Source organism: Giraffa tippelskirchi, chromosome X, assembly GCF_054371585.1.
Source record: "Giraffa tippelskirchi isolate mGirTip1 chromosome X, T2T-mGirTip1v1.2.pri, whole genome shotgun sequence".
NCBI classification, from domain to species: Eukaryota; Metazoa; Chordata; class Mammalia; order Artiodactyla; family Giraffidae; genus Giraffa; species Giraffa tippelskirchi.
In genome coordinates this window covers 49995125-50015068 of record NC_137289.1, presented here as the reverse complement: position 1 = coordinate 50015068, position 19944 = coordinate 49995125, and the positions used below count along the sequence as shown (strand labels likewise).

General features: G+C 41.2%; 1 protein-coding gene and 1 non-coding gene across 2 annotated transcripts in view; one reads left to right on the top strand and one right to left on the bottom strand.

Moving 5' to 3' along the window:
• The window catches only part of COL4A6 (collagen type IV alpha 6 chain), a 320692-nt gene that overhangs the window by 124176 nt on the left and 176572 nt on the right, over positions 1-19944 (bottom strand). The gene's annotated exons all lie outside the window — the stretch shown is intronic.
• LOC145537266 (U6 spliceosomal RNA) lies at positions 446-552 on the top strand. Its single transcript, XR_014076294.1, has one exon. It is a non-coding gene; the product is annotated as a U6 spliceosomal RNA (small nuclear RNA).

The window sequence follows — 19944 nt, the reverse complement described above, 5'->3', positions numbered from 1 at the left end:
GTGATGTGGTGGCCAAGACTCTTTGTTCCCAATGCAGGGGACCTGGGTTCAATCCCTAGTCAGGGAACTAGATCCCACATGCTGCAACTAAGATCTTGCATGCTGCAATGAAGACCCAGCATCGCCAAATAAATTAAAAAATAATTTTTACAAAGGAGGCCTTAGCATTTAGCATGCATACGTGTGTGCTCAGTCATGTCTGACTCTTTGCAACCCCATGGACTATAGCCCACCAGGCTCTTCTCTCCATGAGATTCTCCAGGCAAGAATACTGGGGTAGGTTGTCATGCCCTCCTCCAGGGGATCTTCCCAACCCATAGATCAAACCCATGTCTCCTTCATCTCCAGCATTGTAGGCAGATTCTTTACTGCTGAGCCACAGGAAAGCCCAGAATTTAGCATACTGCCTGGCAAATGGTAGGAACTTAGTAAATACAGTGCTTCTGTGCTCACTACAGTAGTACATATACTGTATTTGGAATGATACAGATAAGATTAGCATGGCCTCCAAGCAAGGATGACATGTAAATTTGTGAAGTGTTAAAAAAAAAAAAAGTGCTTCTAAGGCCAGAGACAGATATTAAGTATAAATTCTGTGTCTATGGTACTTGAAATTATGAAAGGACTAGGTTACCTATAAGCACAGTTGCAGGACAGGGAGGGGTGGTGGTGGTGGTGGTGGTGACGGTTAGGGGATACAATTTGTTGTTTGTCTTCAACTTGGCTCAATGTCTACAATGGTTTCTTATTACTGCTGTAAGAAATTACCACAATCCTAGTAGCTTATCAACACAAGTTTATTATTCTGGGTCAGAAGCCTGAAAAGGTCTCACTGGGCTAAAATCAGTATTGGCAGAATGACATTCCTTTCTGGAGGCTCTGGGGTAAAATCCATTCCTTTGCCTTTCTAGATTCTAGATGCTGCCTGCATTCCTTTGTTTGTGGCCCCTTCCTTCTATCTTTAAAGCCAGCAACTTGGTCAAGTCTTCCTTACCTCACATCACTCTGACACTCTCCCTTCAGTCTCCCTCCTTCCACTTGTAAGGACCTTTGTGATTACATCCCAGGGAATCCAGGATAATCTTCCTATCTCAAGGGCAACTGATGAGCAACATTACTACCATCTGCAACCTTCATTTCCCCCTGGCATATAACATAGCATGTTCACATGTTCCAGGGATTAGGATGTGGACATCTTTGGGAGGGGGAGGCATTATTCTGCCTACTACAAACTTGCACCAATAAAGCTGGTAAATGGACTCTACTGGGCTTTCTTTCAAGCCGAGAGCATATAAATTGTTAACACAATTGTTGTTTAGTTGCTAAGTCGTGTCTGACTCTTTTGCAACCCCATGGAATGTAGCCCACCAGGCTCCTCTGTCCGTGGGATTCTCTAGGCAAGAATACTGGAGTGGGTTGACATTTCCTTCTCCAGGGGATCTTCTCAACCCAAGGATCACATCTCATCTCCTGCATTGGCAGGTGGATTCGTCACCAATGAGCTACCCAGGAAGCCCTACTTAACACAGTACATTGGCCATACAGTAGAAGCTCTCTTGTATATATAACAATCTCTTGCATAACAAGGACTTGATTGATTAGAGTGAAGAATCATACAAAATTATACTTATGGTCCTTAGAACTTTATTTCAACCTAAAACACACAAATGCATATTCATTCAGCAATCTGGCAATGTGACGTAAACAAGGCCCTTTTTCTGAGCGTGGTTCCTCTGGCTGAAATTTCTGACTCTTGCATAAACTACATCCCTAATACATCCCATTTGCTTTCCAGCTTCATGGTTTCTTTTTACCCTAACAATAGAGCAGTTTTTAAAAGTAACTTTTCTTTATCAAGTCTTTCCAAAGAATTGAACTTCATTTACGTGGAAATAGTGGCCTTCCTTTTGTATTCATAGTTCATAAATTTACATTAAGTTATCTAATTATATTAGCAAGTACAACTGGCAAAAATAGGTTTGGCAACAAAACAACTAATTCTTTTTTTTCAGATCAAGCTAAATATATTTGTGACCTTATATGGCAGAAATGATATTTAATTCACTGGCTATAGGGCAGTATGTTCCATGAACAGTGCCAGCTGATAATGAAAACAACTTGGTAAGCATCAACTTGACACATGGGAGCAGAAGTGTATGGGTCAATTGAAGGAGGACTTACTGCCCATAATCTTTCTTTGTGCTCTGAGCATTGGTCAGTATATATTTCCGTAGAAAGGAAAAGCATCAACTCAATCTACCATATCAGTTAAGTAGATGTTAGTGATGGGAGCTTTTACTATATTTAAGAGTTTACTAAAAAAGGAACACTTGGGGGTTCCCTGGTGGTCCAGTGGTTAGGACTCTGTGCTTTCAGTACTGAAAGCATGAGTTTAATCCCTGGTCAGGAAACTAAAATTCCACAAGCTGTGTGGCATGGCCAAAAAAAAAAATGAAAAGAAAAAGAAACACTCAAGAGATATATCACAGTCTCAATATACTCTTGTACTCAATTCCTTCTTGAAAATGCCCCCACCCAAAATGTGCATCAGCTAGTGTTAACAATGGTTAGTATTTATTTAGTGCTTATAATGGTGCCAAGAGCTTTAGAAACATTATTTTATTTAATCCTCATGACAACCATATGAAGTAGGCTGCATTATGCCCATTTTATAGATGAGATAACTAAGAATTAAGAAACTCGCTAAATGTCACTCATCAGAAGACATTCAAGCCCAAGCAGTCTGGCTCAAGATCCCACACTTACTAATATTATACCCTGTGGTCAACAATTAGACAAGCCAGTCAGGAAGCATAATATGTGGTGCCACCCTACCAGCTACCTCTTGCTTTCTCTTCATATTCCAGTGGTGGACCGTACCAAAGAGGGAGGCAAAATATCTATGGCAGGACTTCCCTGGTGGTCCAGTGGTTAAGTATCCATTAGACAAGGCAGGAGACACGGGTTTGATCCCTGGTTTGGGAACTAAGATCCCGCATGCTATGGAGCAACCAAGCCCCTATGCCAGGACTACTGAAGCCCACACACCCTGGAGCCCATGCTCCACAACAAAAGAAGCCACAACAATGAGAAGCCTGTATACTGCAACTAGAGAGTAGCCCCCATTCATTGCAACTAGAGAAAAGCCTGCACACAACAATGAAGACCCAGCAGAGCCAATAAATAAAAATTAATTAATTAAAAATATGTATCTATGGCAATGCTCCTAACCAGACTTCTTTGCTTCTTTATCTCCCTAGCACTGACCCAGCAAGATAAACAGGGACCACAGGGGATATGTACTGAGTTTCTTTATGAGTAGCTTTTTTTTTTTTTTTTTTTTTACAAACTTGTCCTTATTTACTTCTCTGGGTTTAGCTATCATCTCTGAAGGCTCAAGGACAACCATCATTCCCTCTTGGTTCTACCACTATAGAAGCTACTCACTTTCCTTCTGCCTCCGGAAATTACTGCAAGTAATCTGTCTTCCAGTCTTCCATGGAAGTATGGGAAAAGAGATCAGGACTCTGTCTCGTTGCTCTGGCTAAGGCATGTTAGCCCTTAGAATCAAAAGAGATTAGATGGAGCCTCACTGAATGGTATAGCCAGACAGCCATATCAACCAGCTGTGGAAGTTAAGCTGCAGATTTAAAAAAAAAAAAAGATAAAAAGAGAACCATGCTAAGGAAAAGGAAGAGGCTTTCAGAGACTGGAGTCATGGAGACCTCTGTCTAGAAGGTTCATATAAGGCAAACACATTGCCAGTGCATGTTGGCCAGAAACCCCGAGGAGGAGAATTTGTCAGAGGGTACCTTCTACCTTTAGTATGCCAGAAGACATAGTTAGCAGTGCAAGTGTATCAGAAGCCAGAGACACAGGGTTGCCATGGAGACTCACACCTGAAAAAATCTTGCAGGCTCTATCAAAGATACCAGCTCACATCTCTTTAGGCTAGCTCTGAGCAGCTCAGATGAAAATTCTACCCAGACCAGATTGGGCAGGATGGGGCAGAGTCATGATTTGAGGGCAACCAAAAACTCTACAAAGGCAGTCAGGTAAGGGCTAGGAGAACACTAGCCTGAACCCGTTAATATCTAAGTGAAGCTCAGAGTCAGCAAAAACCATGTTGACAGTTTTCAGACAATTATAATCCTCCCATTCTTCAAAGAACCATGGTATGTTGAGTTTTGAGGTCACTCTGGTTCAACTAACATGGGATATTTAGTTTAAAGATCTAATATTTTTTATTAATTTTTAGTATTTTTATTAAAAGTGGAGAGATTGGTATGTCTGTTTCAGGGATGGGAGAAATCATGTCTATGTATTTCAATAGAGGAACTTCATCCATCCTTCACCCCCAAACAGGCCAAATGGAAGAGTAGATGGTGATGACTGTGAAGGAGGCAAATTCCAGGGGCATAAGAGAGAAGAGAAAAGGAGTAGACCATAAGGATTCCTCCTTGATGAGAAAAGAACCATGGACCTTTACCTAGCCAAATACGTTATGGGATCATGGAATTTAGCTTGCCAAAAAAACAGAGAGGAGTAGAATTTTCTATGTGACCTTGGGCAAATCATTTCAGTTCTCTGGGTCACAGGTTTCTCATCTATAAAATGAGAGCAGTTATACATGCCCTAGTTACCTGTGAAAAATTGCATTCAGTTCAGTTCAGTTCAGTTGCTCAGTCATGTCTGACTCTTTGGAACCCCATGAATTGCAGCACGCCACGCCTCTCTGTCCATCACCAACTCCTGGAGTCTACCCAAACCCATGTCCATCGAGTCGGTGATGCCATCCAACCATCTCATCCTCTGTCGTCCCCTTCTCCTCCTGCCCCCAATCCTACCCAGCATTAGGGTCTTTTCCAATGAGTCAACCCTTCGCATGAGGTGGCCAAAGTATTGGAGTTTCAGCTTCAACATCAGACCTTCCAATGAACACCCAAGATTGATCTCTTTTAGGATGGATTGATTGGATCTCCTTGCAGTCCAAGGGACTCTCAAGAGTCTTCTCCAACACCACAGTTCAAAAGCATCAATTCTTTTGTGCTCAGCTTTCTTCACCATCCAACTCTCACATCCATACATGACCACTGGAAAAACCATAGCCTTGACTAGACAGACTTTTGTTGGCAAAATAATGTCTCTGCTTTTAAATATGCTATCTAGGTTGAGAGGAATTACCCAAGGCCCAAGGTAAGAGAAACCCAAGTAAGATGGTAAGTGTTGCGAGAGGGCATCAGAGGGCAGACACACTGAAACTAAAATTACAGAAAACTGGCTAATCTGATCACACGGACCACAGCCTTGTCTATCTCAATGAAACTAAGCCATGCCATGTGGGGCCACCCAAGACGGATGGGTCATGGTGGAAAGGTCTGACAGAATGTGGTCCACTGGAGAAGGACATGGCAAACCACTTCAGTATTCTTGCCTTGAGAACCCCATGTACAGTATGAAAAGGCAAAAAGATAGGACACTGAAAGATGAACTCCCCAGGTCAGTAGGTGCCCAATATGCTAATGGAGATCAGTGGAGAAATAACTCCAGAAAGAATGATGGGATGGAGCCAAAGCAAAAACGATACCCAACTGTGGATGTGACTGGTGATAGACGCAAAGTCCGACGCTGTAAAGAGCAATATTGCACAGGAACCTGGAATGTTAGGTCCATGAATCAAGGCAAATTGGAAGTGGCCAAACAGGAGATGGCAAGAGTGAATGCCGACATTCTAGGAATCAGCGAACTAAGATGGACTGGAATGGGTGAATTTAACTCAGATGACCATTATATCTACTACTGTGGGCAAGAATCCCTTAGAAGAAATGGAGTAGCCATCATGGTCAACAAAAGAGTCCAAAATGCAGTACTTGGATGCAATCTCAAAAACGATAGAATGATCTCTGTTCGTTTCCAAGGCAAACCATTCAATATCATGGTAATCCAAGTCTATGCCCCGACCAGTAACGCCGAAGAAGCTGAAGTTGAACGGTTCTATGAAGACCTACAAAACCTTCTAGAACTAACACCCAGAACAAGAAAAATTGCATTATTGACCCCTAATTCTTTGCCCCTGCCATCTCCCATCCATTGACTCTGGGTTTGATCATGGGAACTTGCTTTGGCAAATTGGACAATGTGGAAATAACAGTAAGACAATTATGAGGCCAGGCCTTAAGAGGCATTACTGTTTCTACCCATTCTTGCATTTCTGCTTCACCACGAAAATAACAAGCTCAGGTTAGCCTGTGGTTCTAGGAGGAGGATGAGGAACACGTGAAACACAGCCACTCCTAGCCTAAACCAGGTAACTCCTGGGCTTGCCACAGAATCATGACCGAGCCCAACTAAGACTGGCTTATGCCCAAGAAACCTGCAGCCTGGTGTGAAAACTTTTAAGCCACTGGGTTTTGGGATGGTTTGTTACATAGTGACAGTTATTTAATATGTTAATTTGTAGAGGTGATATGAGTCTCAAATGTGATAATACATGAGAGTACAAAATCTCCAAGGTTTACACAAATGCAAGGGACTATTTTAAGAGTGGTAGTAGCTTGAAGGCCGGAATGCTAGGATAATGTGGAATTTTGTCATGCTCTGTTACTGCGGTTGTTAATTGAAAGAGTGCCCTTTGCCACAAGTAAACGAGGCAGAGCTAAGTCCCAAGGTTCCACCCCAGCGACCTCATCCTGAAGTCGTTGCTGCCCATGAGTCCCTGGTCAGGCAGTTGAGGAAGAACAACAAAGCCTAGAGTAAAAGGAGATAGAAAAAGGATGGCTTAATGAGAAGCCTTGCAGACTTCTTCAGATAGCAGAACAGGATGCCAACAGCTCTCCAATGTGCCTCTTCAAATACTTGCTCTGTTCACTGAAATGGCCATAAAATTCATCGATGTTGGTGGAGTATTGTGGGCTGTGGCCAGCAGGCTTGCTGGGCAGTAATTCTGTCAGCTCTCTATTCCAAGCAACTGTCTCTGAGAGTTCCAAAAGTTAAACACAGGAAAACCACACCAGCCACAGGCCTCATTAACCAATAAACCCTTGATGGAAAGCAGGATCTCACACGGTTGTTTCTGGTAAAAAAAAACTCCCCCAAGGGAGGGGGACAGTTGTACTTAAAAATCCCACTGGGCTGACTAAAGATGCTCCCATCCTTCACAATTTACTTCAGAGTTTGGGTCAGGCCAGTATTTCTACCCATAAAATAAATATCAGAAGGGATATTTAGAAGACCTTGGCAAGAAAAGTATAAGTAAATATAAGAGCACAGGCAGGGGTATTTTGAGAAGTAATATTAACTGAGATCAGTGGACTAGAGAGTAAATTATTTACACTCCTAAAGATTCAGGGCAGACTGAGCCATTTAAGGGAAGGAGGAACGACCATCTGCTGCTCCAGCTACAAGTGACTAGCTCACATGTCACAGGCCAAGCCTTGAATCAGAGCCAAAAATATAAATTACAACCAGACACAGCCTTAGAAAGTGCCACCTTGGGGGTCTGTAAAGGGGAAAAAAATTGTGTGCTCTCTTTATTGGCAGCGGGGATTGGTGGTTCTCACTTTATGCAACTGTCCAAAGGGAGCTTTCTCCTTTATAGAGCATGTGAAAATGCGAATTATGTCAAACCACTTCATTTCTACCGTATTTCCCTTGTGAAATCGATCTGTCACCCATTCACTCTGATCCAGGGAAAGCCTACAGTGGATGAATTCCCTTAGTATCCAGCCACCTTCAGGGATATAGGAGAATACTTGAAATCTAATTAATCAGTTTGAAAATGAAAGTGAAAGTCACTTTGCGTGTCTGACTTTGCGACCCCATGGACTACACAGTCCATGGAATTATCCAGGCTAGAATACTGGACTGGATAGCCTTTCCCTTCTCCAGAGGATCTTCTCAACTCAGGGATCAAACCCAGGTCCCCCACATTGCAGGCAGATTCTTTACCAGCTGAACCAGTTAATCAGTTTACCCTGCCTTTAACCACAATGCCAAAATAGATACGCTTTGACCAAATTCCTTATTACCATCTTACCAAGCCCAAAGCTTGGCAACCTGCATCCAACACGTCTTTCCAATTTGCCTTTTATTCAGTTTCATCTCTGGATTTGTCCTGCTACACTCCCCTTCCATTGCTCTGCCCTATAAAAGGCTCCATTCCCCATGCTTTGCTTACTGTAACAGCCTATGAGATCCGTGGCTTTTAGGTTTTCTCTGACTTTTCTTTATGTTGCACTCTGGTCATCTTCCCCAGCTATCATTTTGAAAAATCAGTTCATTCTCTTTTTTTTCATGGAACAAGAATGACTCCCAATTTCTTACATCATCAAAACCTCTGTGTGACAACCCTGTTGCTCTAACTTCACTCATTGCATCAACCACCAACTTCAGGCTCATACCTGTAACCCTAATCCCCTCCTTTGAAACTGCTCATAACATTTCTTTTGGCTGGAATGCTCCTTGAGACCTCCTCAACATTCCTGCCACTCCATGTATGCATAAGCAGCCTCCAGTTTCTATCTTCCCATGAAAACTGTCCTAATAACACTGTTCGGTTCAGTTCAGTCGCTCAGTCGTGTCCAACTCTTTGCGACTCCATGGACCGCAGCATGCCAAGCTTCCCGGTCCATCATTCCCTGTTCATCGATTCCTGACCCAGGGATTGAATCCGTGTCTCTTGCATCTCCTGCATTGGCAGGCAGGTTCTTTACCACTAGTGCCATCTAGGAAGCTTTCTAATGGAATATCTATATATCTATTTCTATTTATCTATATATATATGCAAACATATATGCTATAGTAAATGAAACAATACAGGTTAGAGAAGAATATAGTATGTTTAAATCTCAATTTTATGTGTATCTTAGTTTTTATTGCTGCATAACAAATTTCCACAAACTTAGCAGTTTAAAACAAAACAAATTTATTAAGTCACAATTTCCATGAGCCAGGCCTCTGAGCATGGTTTAACTGTGGCTAAGAGTCTCTCTTGGGGCTTCCCAGGTGGCGCTAGTGGTAAAGAACCTGCCTGTTAATGCAGGAGACATAAGAGACGCAGGTTCAATCCTTAGGTCAGGAACATCCCCTGAAGGAGGGCATGGCAACCCACTCCAGTATTCTTGCCTGGAGAATCCCATGGATAGAGGAGCCTGGAAGAGACGGAGCCAAAGCAACAACATCCAGCTGTGGATGTGACTCGTGATGGAAGTAAACTTTGATGCTGTGAAGAGCAGTATTGCATAGGAACCTGGAATGTTAGGTCCATGAATCAAGATAAGTTGGAAGTAGTCAAAGAGGAGATGGCAAGAGTGCACATCGACATTTTAGGAATCAGTGAACTAAAATGGACTGGAACGGGTGAATTTAATTCAGATGACCATTATATCTACTACTGTGGGCAAGAATCCCTTAGAAGAAATGGAGTACCCATCATAGTCAATTAAAGAGTCCAAAATGCAATATTTGGATGTAATCTCAAAAATGACAGAATGATCTTTGTTTGTTTCCAAGGCAAACCATGCAATATCACAGTAACACAAGTCTATGCCCTGACCACTAGTGCTGAAGAAGTTGAAGTTGAACCATTCTATGAAGACCTACAAAATCTTCAAGAACTAACACCCAAAAAAGATGTCCTTTTCATTTTAGGGGACTGGAATGCAAAGGTATAAGGCAATGGCACCCCACTCCAGTACTCTTGCCTGGAAAATCCCATGGATGGAGGAGCCTGGTAGGCTACAGTCCATGGGGTTGCTAAGAGTCGGACACGACTGAGCAACTTCACTTTCACTTTTTCCTTTCATGCACTGGAGAAGGAAATGGCAACCCACTCCAGTATTCTTGTCTGGAGAATCCCAGGGACGGCGGAGCCTGGTGGGCTGCCGTCTATGGGGTCGCACAGAGTAGGACACGACTGAAGCGACTTAGCAGCAGCAGCAGCAGCAGCATGCAAAGGTAGGAAGTCGAGAAACACCTAGAGTAACAGGAAAATTTGGCCTTGGAGTACAGAATGAAGCAGGGCAAAGGCTAGTAGAGTTTTCCCAAGACAATGCACTGGTGATAAAAAGAAACACTCTATTCCAAAAACACAAGAGAAGACTCTACACGTGGACATCACCCGATGGTCAATACTGAAATCAGATTGATTATATTCTTTGCAGCCAAAGATGGAGAAGCTCTATACAGTCAGCAAAAACAAGACCAGGAGCTGACTGTGGCTCAGATCATGAACACCTTATTGCCAAATTCAGACTTAAGTTGAAGAAAGTAGGGAAAACCACTAGACCATTCAGGTATGACCTTAATCAAATCCCTTACGACTATACAGTGGAAGTGAGAAATAGATTTAAGGAACTAGACCTGATAGACAGAGTGCCTGAAGAACTATGGACAGAGGTTCGTGACATTGTACAGAAGGCAGTGATCAAGACCATCCCCAAGAAAAAGAAATGCAAAAAGGCAAAATGGCTGTCTGAGGAGGCCTTACAAATAGCTGTGAAAAGAAGAGACATGAAAGGCAAGGGACAAGAGGAAAGGTATATCCATTTGAATGCAGGGCTCCAAAGAACAGCAAGGAGAAATAAGAAAGCCTTCCTCAGTGATCACTGCAAAGAAGAGAGGAAAACAATAGAATGGGAAAGACTAGAGATCTCTTCAAGAAAATTGGAGATACCAAGGGAACATTTCATGCAAAGATGGGCACAATAAAGGACAGAAATGGTATGGACCTAACAGAAGCAGAAGATATTAAGAAGTGGTGGCAAGAATACACAGAAGAACTATACAAAAAAGATACTCATGACTCAGAGAACCACGATGGTGTGATCACTCAGGTAGAGCCAGTCATCCTGGAATGTGAAGTCAAGTGGGCCTTAGGAAGCATCACTACGAACAAAGCTAGTGGAGGTGATGGAATTCCAGTTGAGCTGTTGAAAATCCTAAAAGATGATGCTGTGAAAGTGCTGCACTCAATATGCCAGCAAATTTGGAAAACTCAGCAGTGGTCCCAGGACTGGAAAAGGTCAGTTTTCATTCCAATCCCAAAGAAGGGAAATGCCAAAGAATGCTAAACCTACCACACAACAGCACTCATCTCATACAGTAGCAAAGTAATGCTCAAAATTCTCCAAGCCAGGCTTCAACAGTACATGAACCATGAACTTCCAGATGTTCAAGCTGGATTTTAAGAAAGGCAGAGGAACCAAAGATCAAATTGCCAACATCCTTTGCATCATTGAAAAAGCAAGAGAGTTCCAGAAAAACATCTACTTCTGCTTTATTAACTGTGCCAAAGACTTTGACTGTGTGGATCACAAAAAACTGTGGAAAATTCTTCAAGAGATGGGAATACCAGACCACCTGACCTGCCTCCTGAGAAATCTTTATGCAGGTTAGGAAGCCACAGTTAGAACCAGACATGGAACAATAGACTGGTTCCAAATCGGGAAAGGAGCATGTCAAAGCTGTATGTTGTCACCCTGCTTATTTAACTTTTATGCAGAGTACATCATGATAAACAGTGGGCTGGATGAAGCACAAGCTGGAATCAAGATTGCTGGGAGAAATATCAATAACATCAGTTATGCAGATGACACCACCCTTATGGCAGAAAGTGAAGAAGAACTAAAGAGCCTTTTGATGAAAGTGAAAGAGGAGAGTGAAAAAGTTGGCTTAAAACTCAACATTCAAAAAACTAAGATCATGGCATCTGGTCCCATCACTTCATGGGAAATAGATGGGGAAGCAATGGAAACAATGACAGACTTTATTTTGGGGGGCTCCAAAATCACTGCAGATGGTGACTGCAGCTATGAAATTAAGACGCTTTCTCCTTGGAAGAAAAGTTATGACCAACCTAGACAGCATATTAAAAAGCAGAGACATTACTTTGCCAACAATGGTCCATCTAGTCAAAGCTATGGTTTTTCCAGTAGTCATGTATTGATGTGAGAGTTGGAGTATCAAGGAAGCTGAGTGCCGAAGAATTGATGCTTTTGAACTGTGGTATTGGAGAAGACTCTTGAGAGTCCCTGGGACTGCAAGGAGATCCAACCAGTCCATCCTAAGGGAAATCAGTCCTGAATATTCATTGGAAGGACTGATGCTGGAGCTGAAACTCCAATAATCCTTTGGCCACCTGATGCGAACAACCGACTCATTTGAAAAGACCCTGATGCTAGGAAAGATTGAAGGCAGAAGGTGAAGGGGATGACAGAAGATGAGATGGTTTGATGGCATCACCGACTCAATGGACATGAGTTTAAGTAAATTCTGGGTGTTGGTGATGGACAAGGAGGCCTGGCATGATGCAGTCCATTCGGTCGCAAAGAGTCAGACACGACTGTGCGACTGAACTGAACTGAACTGAACTGATAGTACTTTGGAAGCAAGGAAGGCAAAGAGGAATAAGGAAATAACCCCCAGTTGTTTACTGAAATAAACATAAATTCGTCCTGTCAAAACAGGTTCCCCATACCATAATCCCACTTCTGCTTAAGGAATCATCTTCCAATACCCCCATCAAATGGCCCCATAATTTAGCCAAACTACCCTACCTTGGCCCTTATTTTACCATCTGCTTTTCTAGCTGTGTGGTACACTTATATAATTTCACTATTTTGTTTCTGTCAAAATCTGTCCCTCAAGGCCCATGGCTGTTTGCTCTGCAAACTCACCCTTGACTCTACCAGGCATGAGGTGCTTCCTCTTGATTTTGGAATCCCTGAGCAATAGACTGTAAGGGTTAAGCTCCTAAATTCTAAGGTCATATTGCCTATATTCTACTCCTGGCTCTTGCTACTTTCTAGCCAAGAAATCTAGGGTAAATTGCTTAACCATTAATAAGTTAGGACCACTGCTCAGAAGAGATAAGGCAAGCAGGGGAAGAGGGGCTTTTATCCACAATCCAAGGAGAACTAGCAGAGTGGGAACACTGGAATTGAAATATCAAAGTCAGCAACTCAAAGGAAACCACATATGTCTTCAGAAGGAAATCAACTCTGGGGGTTCCAATGAGTGGAGCTTTGAAGTTCAAGTCCAAAATGTAACCTTCGCCTTGGAAAATTCCCCAGCCAAAGTCACATAAACTAAACAGGAAGCAAATGCTCCAGGAAACCACAGGCAATGCTATCAATGATGCTTCCCAGGCTATGTCTCCAAAACAGAGGGTTCTTCCCATTTAGGTCTCTTTGCAGTGATGTATGAGTATGTTAACTGCAAGTGAGGAAATCCCTTCATTGTGATTTTTTTTTGAGAATTGATTTCATCCAAGAAAAACAACCATCCTTTTTGACAATTTTCTTCTCTATTTATGCCAGTCCAATTATGAGAGGCAAAGCTACGAATACTATTTTCCAGACCTGTGCTTTAAAGAAACCTAGTACCACACCCTCTATTTAGTTCTCTGTCCTGGCACAGTTGGGCACACTAGGATTGCCAATCCCTGCCACATTCCCTGAGAAGAGAAGGATGTGCCTTGACTCCAATAAATAATATATGAAATTGGCATCCATCTAGGAAACCAATTTAACTCAGCATAGACTTGGATTCTGGTTCACAAATCCTCATTTTCTTTGCCTATGTAATAATTGGGAGCCACATCACTGAAAGATATCACTTTAATTTTTTTTAACCATTAAAAAATATTTATTTTTTATTGAAGTATAATTGCTTTACAGAATTTTGCTGTTTTCTGTCAAACCTCAACATGAATCAGCCATAGGTATATATAATATATCCCTTCCCTCTTGAAACTCCCTCCCATCTCCCTCCCCATCCCACCCCTTTAGGTTGATACAGAACCCCTGTTTGAGTTTCCTGAGCCATAAAGCAAATTCCCATTGGCTATCTATTTTACATATGGTAATGTAAGTTTCCACATTACTCTTTCCATACATCTCACCCTCTTCTCCCCTCTCCCCATGTCCATAAGTTTATTCTCTATGTCTGTTTCTCCATTGCTGCCCTGTAAATAAATTCTTCAGTACCATTTTTCTAAATTCTGTATATATGTATTAGAATATGGTATTTATCTTTCTCTTTCTGACTCACTTCACTCTGTATAATAGGTTCTAGGTTCATCCACCTCATTATAACTGACTCAGATGCATTCCTTTTTATGACTGAGTAATATTCCATTGTATATATGTACCACAACATCTTTATCCATTCATCTGTCCATGGACATCTAGGTTGCTTCCATGTTCTAGCTATTGTAAATAGTGCTGCAATGAACAATGGGATACATGTGTCTCTTTCAACTTGGGTTTCCTCAGGATATATGCCTAGGAGTGGGATTGCTGGGTCATCTGGTGGTTTTATTTCTAGTTTTTTAAGGCATCTCCATGCCATCTTCCATAGTGGTTGTATCAATTTACATTCCCACAAACCATGCAAGAGGGTTCCCTTTTCTCCACACCCTCTCCAGCATTTATTGTTTGTAGACTTTTTGATGAGGGCCATTCTGACCGGTGTGAGGTGATATCTCATTGTGGTTTTGATTTGCATTTCTCTAATAATGAGCAATGTTGAGCGTCTTTTCATGTGTTTATTAGCCATCTGTATGTCTTCTTTGGAGAAATGTCTGTCTAGTACACAGAATAGATGCTCAGTAACACTTGCTATGTGCCTGTTGGTTCAAAGAGAATGTTTGCACTGGAGTGTCTTTACCTTAAGATGAACAATCTCTTTTGTCCATAGGGTAGCTCTCTGAAGTTTTGGGGGGAAGTGAGCCTCAAATGAGGCTCTCTTTTGAGGGTATGAGTCTCTCATTCTTATTCTATTCAGTAGCTGTAACTGACAATTGTGGGATCTGACATCCTTGATTACAGGTAATGGCAGGACACAGTGCTTTATAACTGGAGCACTTTTAAAATCCTTTAAAATCTGCCATGACAAGGGCATAAAAGTGACAAGAATGTATTAGATATGGGATCTCAAGAAAAAAGAGGTCTTGGGAGGAAGGTAGAGCCTCTTTAATAGAGGGTGCTGGGGGAGGAAGATTGTTGGGTACTAATTTACTGTTTGAAAAGATATTCTGGTTATATAAGACAACATCTGAAGAAGGGCCACACTTGAGAAATGTGAACAAGATGAAGAAGCCCAAAATACAGACAGAATTATAACACATTCAATAGGTTTAGTGTTATATTTATTGATTTGCTAATACTACTCTATTGCCCCACCTGAATGGTAGAGGAGAGAGAGCTCTTGTGCTTTAGGTTTAATCCACTGAAAAGAAACATACAAAGACCTAAAGCTGAATTGTCCTTTTGTATATTATTGGGTGAAACTCTCAACAAGATATTTTTTCAAAGACCACAAAAAACCTCTTTGATTTGCCTCATTTGTGGCAATTCACTATTTGGATCTAAAACACTTCACAGATCTGGAGCTAACCTGTTTAAAGAATGTTTTCCAAATCAATAAAACAGAGGGGTCAGAAAAATAGGTACTCAGCTAGCAAATGTTTGCAATTTATACAGTGCTAATAGTCATCGACAGTTCAAGTATTCACCCCAATCTTTTGATAGTACAGTCAATGAAGGCTTAGTTAGAATAAGTGGAACAAAGTTCTAGTTTTTGGAGCTCATAAAACATCAAGCTTCAAATACACCTCCAAGCCTAACAAAGGTTTCCTTTTCACCTTCACCTGGAAGACAACTTAACCTGTCAGTATCCATTTCTTATTGGGTGAAAACACACACCCAGTCTCATGAGTTATCCCCTTTACATTAACTCTCCATCTCCACCCTTCATTTTATCCAAATATGAAGGTCTTACTGAAAACAAAATTGTACCTGGCAAAAAACATTTTGTTAAGTCAGAAACCATCAGCTCTTTCCCAGGTGACCCAAATGGTATGCTCTGAGTCTAGTGGATGCCCAATGGGAAACCAAATTAGATAGGGTGCAGCAAGACTGTGTTTACTGAATATACTCCATTGTGACCTCTTGTGGACAGGTTCACAGTGAGAGAGTCCAGGAGTAGCCAAAGTGGTTGTTGCCCCATTCTCTCAAAGATTTGGGGAAGGTTGAAACAGGAGTGAAGATTTCAACCGAGTTTCCCTAAAGCTGAGTTCCTCTACCGAGTTTATGATTAATGTCTCTGTCCAAAATTGTAGTCTCTTTCTTGTCCCGAACTTGTTTCCCTCAAGATTCAGGAATATCAAAGAAAAGGGGATATTGAAACATATACAAGCCCCAGTATCTCTGTCCTTTGAAGTAAAAGGCTTTTGCTTTAGTCTCCCAGGCCTCCTTTGAGTCTCAAAAGGCTGGCTCAAGAGTTAATGATTAGGAAATATGAAGATGTATAAACAAAGAATACTTGTTGAGCCAGGAAACTGGTAACAATTTAGACTATAAATCCGCCACATAGAAGAATCACTGAACTCTCAGTTCCCTGAAAGATATAGATAAAGGTCTGACACACATTCCTAAGTTGTTTTTACAGGAAGCAGACCTCCACCAGTAGAAAACTGCTGACCGCAAGCACATAGACTCCAGACTGGTTGAAACCAGAAGATTGATGATGCAAAAAAATTTCACCTTGATGCCAACCTACCTGAGAATTGTACACAAGCTGATCACATACCCTGCAGCCCCCCGCACTCACACTGCCTTTTACAATTCTTTCCTGAAAGCCCTCGGGGAATTTGGGTCTTTTAAGCATGAGCTGCCCATTCTTCTTGCTTGGTGCCCTGCAATAAATGCTGTACTTTCTGTCACCGCAATTTGGTGACAGTAGATTGGGCTTTACTGCACACAGGAGAGTGGATCCAAATTTAGTTCTGTAACAAGGAAAGAGTCTTCCCCTGAGGGTCACAATCTGGAGTCCAAATCAGCACTGTAAGTTCATCTCAACCCCTTCCACCAAAGCATTTCTTTGGGCTGTTAGTTTGCTATATGCAAACCTTATGCATGTTATACTTCAAAAATCACTACTGTTTAGTGTAAATAATAATGATGCTAATAATAGAGCAGTGGTGTGATTATAAGAGGAGAGAGCTTACATGGGGAGAAAGTGGAAATATTACACTGCAATGTCTGAGTAGAAGGTTTTAAACATTACAAACTGGATAGCACCCAGGCCTGACTTCTTGCAGATTTTTTAATCTGTATTGCTCAAGAAAGCACACTTAGCTAGTGCAAAATGTTCTGTGAGAAGTCTCAGTGAACCAGATATACACTTGGTTTGTATGGTACCTTGAAAGAACTGCCATTTTTCAGCAATAGTTTCTTGCCTGACAAAAACAGATCAATTGCATGTCCACCTACCATCTCTTGTGGAAGATAGATTGTATATATCGTGTGCTAAAACTTTCTCCATCAGGAAGAAGGCCTTGGGGTTCTAGGGCGTGCAATATGGATGCCCTTGTGAAAGTTAATTTCAGCTACAGGTGTTAGTGATTTTATTAGGAAAGAAAGAAAGTGAGCTGTTTCAGGACTAGGGCATAAACACATTGAATGACCCTGCTTTCTTGGCCGGGACAAATGCTGGCATAAGTCAAACAAAATGTTAAACTCCATCTCTAGCTTGGTGTCACTGATTGGGGAAATGTAACAACTCTGGCAGTTTGTTTGAGATAAGCTCAAAATTGTATGGAGGTATGGGGGCTGGAAGTCAAACAATCTCAAACCAAATTAATCAGATTTTTAATTTTTGAGGTGTGGTTTTATTTGGATTGTTTTAAAGCCAAGAATCATAATGTTCTTAAAACTGGATCAGGACTTCTCCTGCATTGATAGGAGTCTGAACTTGAAAAGTGGTGGCTAGTTGTCCCGCTATTTTGGTCCTCCCATTCTTCACTAAGTGGTAAAACTCTGACATTTTAACTGGGCACATAGTTACCCAGAATAAAAACTATAATTCCTGATCTCACTTGCAGAGTCTCAAGTGGGTCTCAATACTCACTTGAGTCTCACTTTCTGCGACTCAATTCTGACTAACTGGATGTAAGGGAAAGTGATGTCACGTGATTTCTAAGCATCTTTAAATGGAGGGGCATACTATTTCCCCCTAGTCTGCAAACCAACTGGTTGGAATGCAGATATGATGGCTGGAGCTAGAGTAGTCATTTTGGATTATAAATTGGAAACAATATATTGAGAATGGGAGAACATCAACACAGAAGGAACCTGCATCCCTTAGGATCATGGAGATCCCATATAAGTCCTCAACTACCTATATGGACTTTTATATCATCTCAGACACTGAATTTGAAGTTCCATTCTGGTCTTTTAAATGTCTCCCATGTCTTTATTTAACATGTTCAATTATTCATGTAGCTTCTTGAACATATGGAAAGTAGTCATAATAACTGTTTAAAAGACTTTGTATACCAGTCCCATTATCTGTGTTATTTCTGAGTCAGTTTTGATTAATTTATTTCTCTCCTTATTATGGGTTATATTTTCCTTCTTTTGGATACCTAGAAGTTTTTGATTGGATGTCAGATGTGACTTTTATCTTGCTGGATATTTTGTATTTCTATAAATAGTCTTGGGCTTTGTTCTGGAATACAGTTAAATTACTTGGAAACAGTTTGATCCTTTCAAGGCTCTTTTAAAAACTTCATTAGACAGTTCTAGAGCAGCCTTGAGTCTAGGGCTAACTTGGCACCATTATTGAGGCAAGACCCTTTTGAGAACTCTGATACTCTGAATTATGAGATTTTCCATTCTAGCTGGAAGGAACAGGCACTATTTACAGTCCTGTGTGATGGTATCTGAGGATTGTTTCTTCTTCAGGTGGTTCTTTCCCTAGCCTCATATACATGTGTTGATCAGAATTCAGTTGACAAATCAGGGGGGACTCTGCAAGTCTCCAAAGTTCTCTTTGTATACAGTTTTCTCTTCTCTGGTATCTTGTCTTTCAAATTCTAGCTGCCCTAGTTTTTCCAATTCCCAGCTCCATATCCTCATCTACCTGGCCCTGCCTGGGTTCCATCTCCCTGTACTGCTGCCTGGAAGCTCTCTCCAGGCAGTAATCTGGGGGAATCATAGGGCTCACCTTGTTTGTTTCCTGTCTCTCAGAGATCACTGTTCTTTGTTGCCTGATGTCCCATGTCTGAAGACCATTGTTTTCATTTTGTCTGGTTTTTCACTTGTTTCGGGCAGGAGAGTAAATCCAGTCCTTGTTACTCCATCTTGGCCAGAACTACGGACTTTTACATCAGAGAGAAATAAATGACTGTATTGTTTAACCCACTGTTATTTGGGGTTTTCTGTCATTTGTAGCCAAGTCTAATCCTAACAAATACAGGGCTGATCCTTGATTTATTTAGAGTAGCTTTTGACTTTAATATAGAGAAGCTAAGATTTTTAGAATAACCAGAGTCTTGAATAGTGCCTGAGTAAGGTCAAATACCTGGATGAAATTGAAAGCTCTGTCATTTCCCATGAGGAGAGTGGTGCTTAAGTAGCCAAATCAATTCCAGCTTCTGCCAGTTGAAGAAATAAGGTACATTTTTTTTTTTTTTTGCTTAGTGTGATTAATTTCTTGTTCATGGAGACAGTACAGTGGAGAGATATTTATTCCATAAACTTTCCCTGAACACCTATGGTTGCCTAGGCACTAGACTACATTCTAGGAATACATATATGTATAAATTGGAACATAAGCCTCCACCAGCAGTTCACAATTTAGATAAGGAACCCCTTATTTAGATAAGATCCCTCGTCATGTGAATAGCTCATAAATTTGGCTAAGAGGTTTAGTGCCATTTTTTAAAAAATAAATCTCATCTTCTATTTTTTCCTTTTAATTAGGGAAAATGCCTTTTCAACCAATGGTTCTGCAGTGAACTATGTAATTTATACCTTCAGTAATAAGGTAATTTATATTTGTGGCATAAAGAAGCTTCTCCTTGAACAGGATATTCACACAAACTCAAAACTTGACTAATATCAGTGCAATGGAGAAATTGGACTGATATCACCAGTTTGA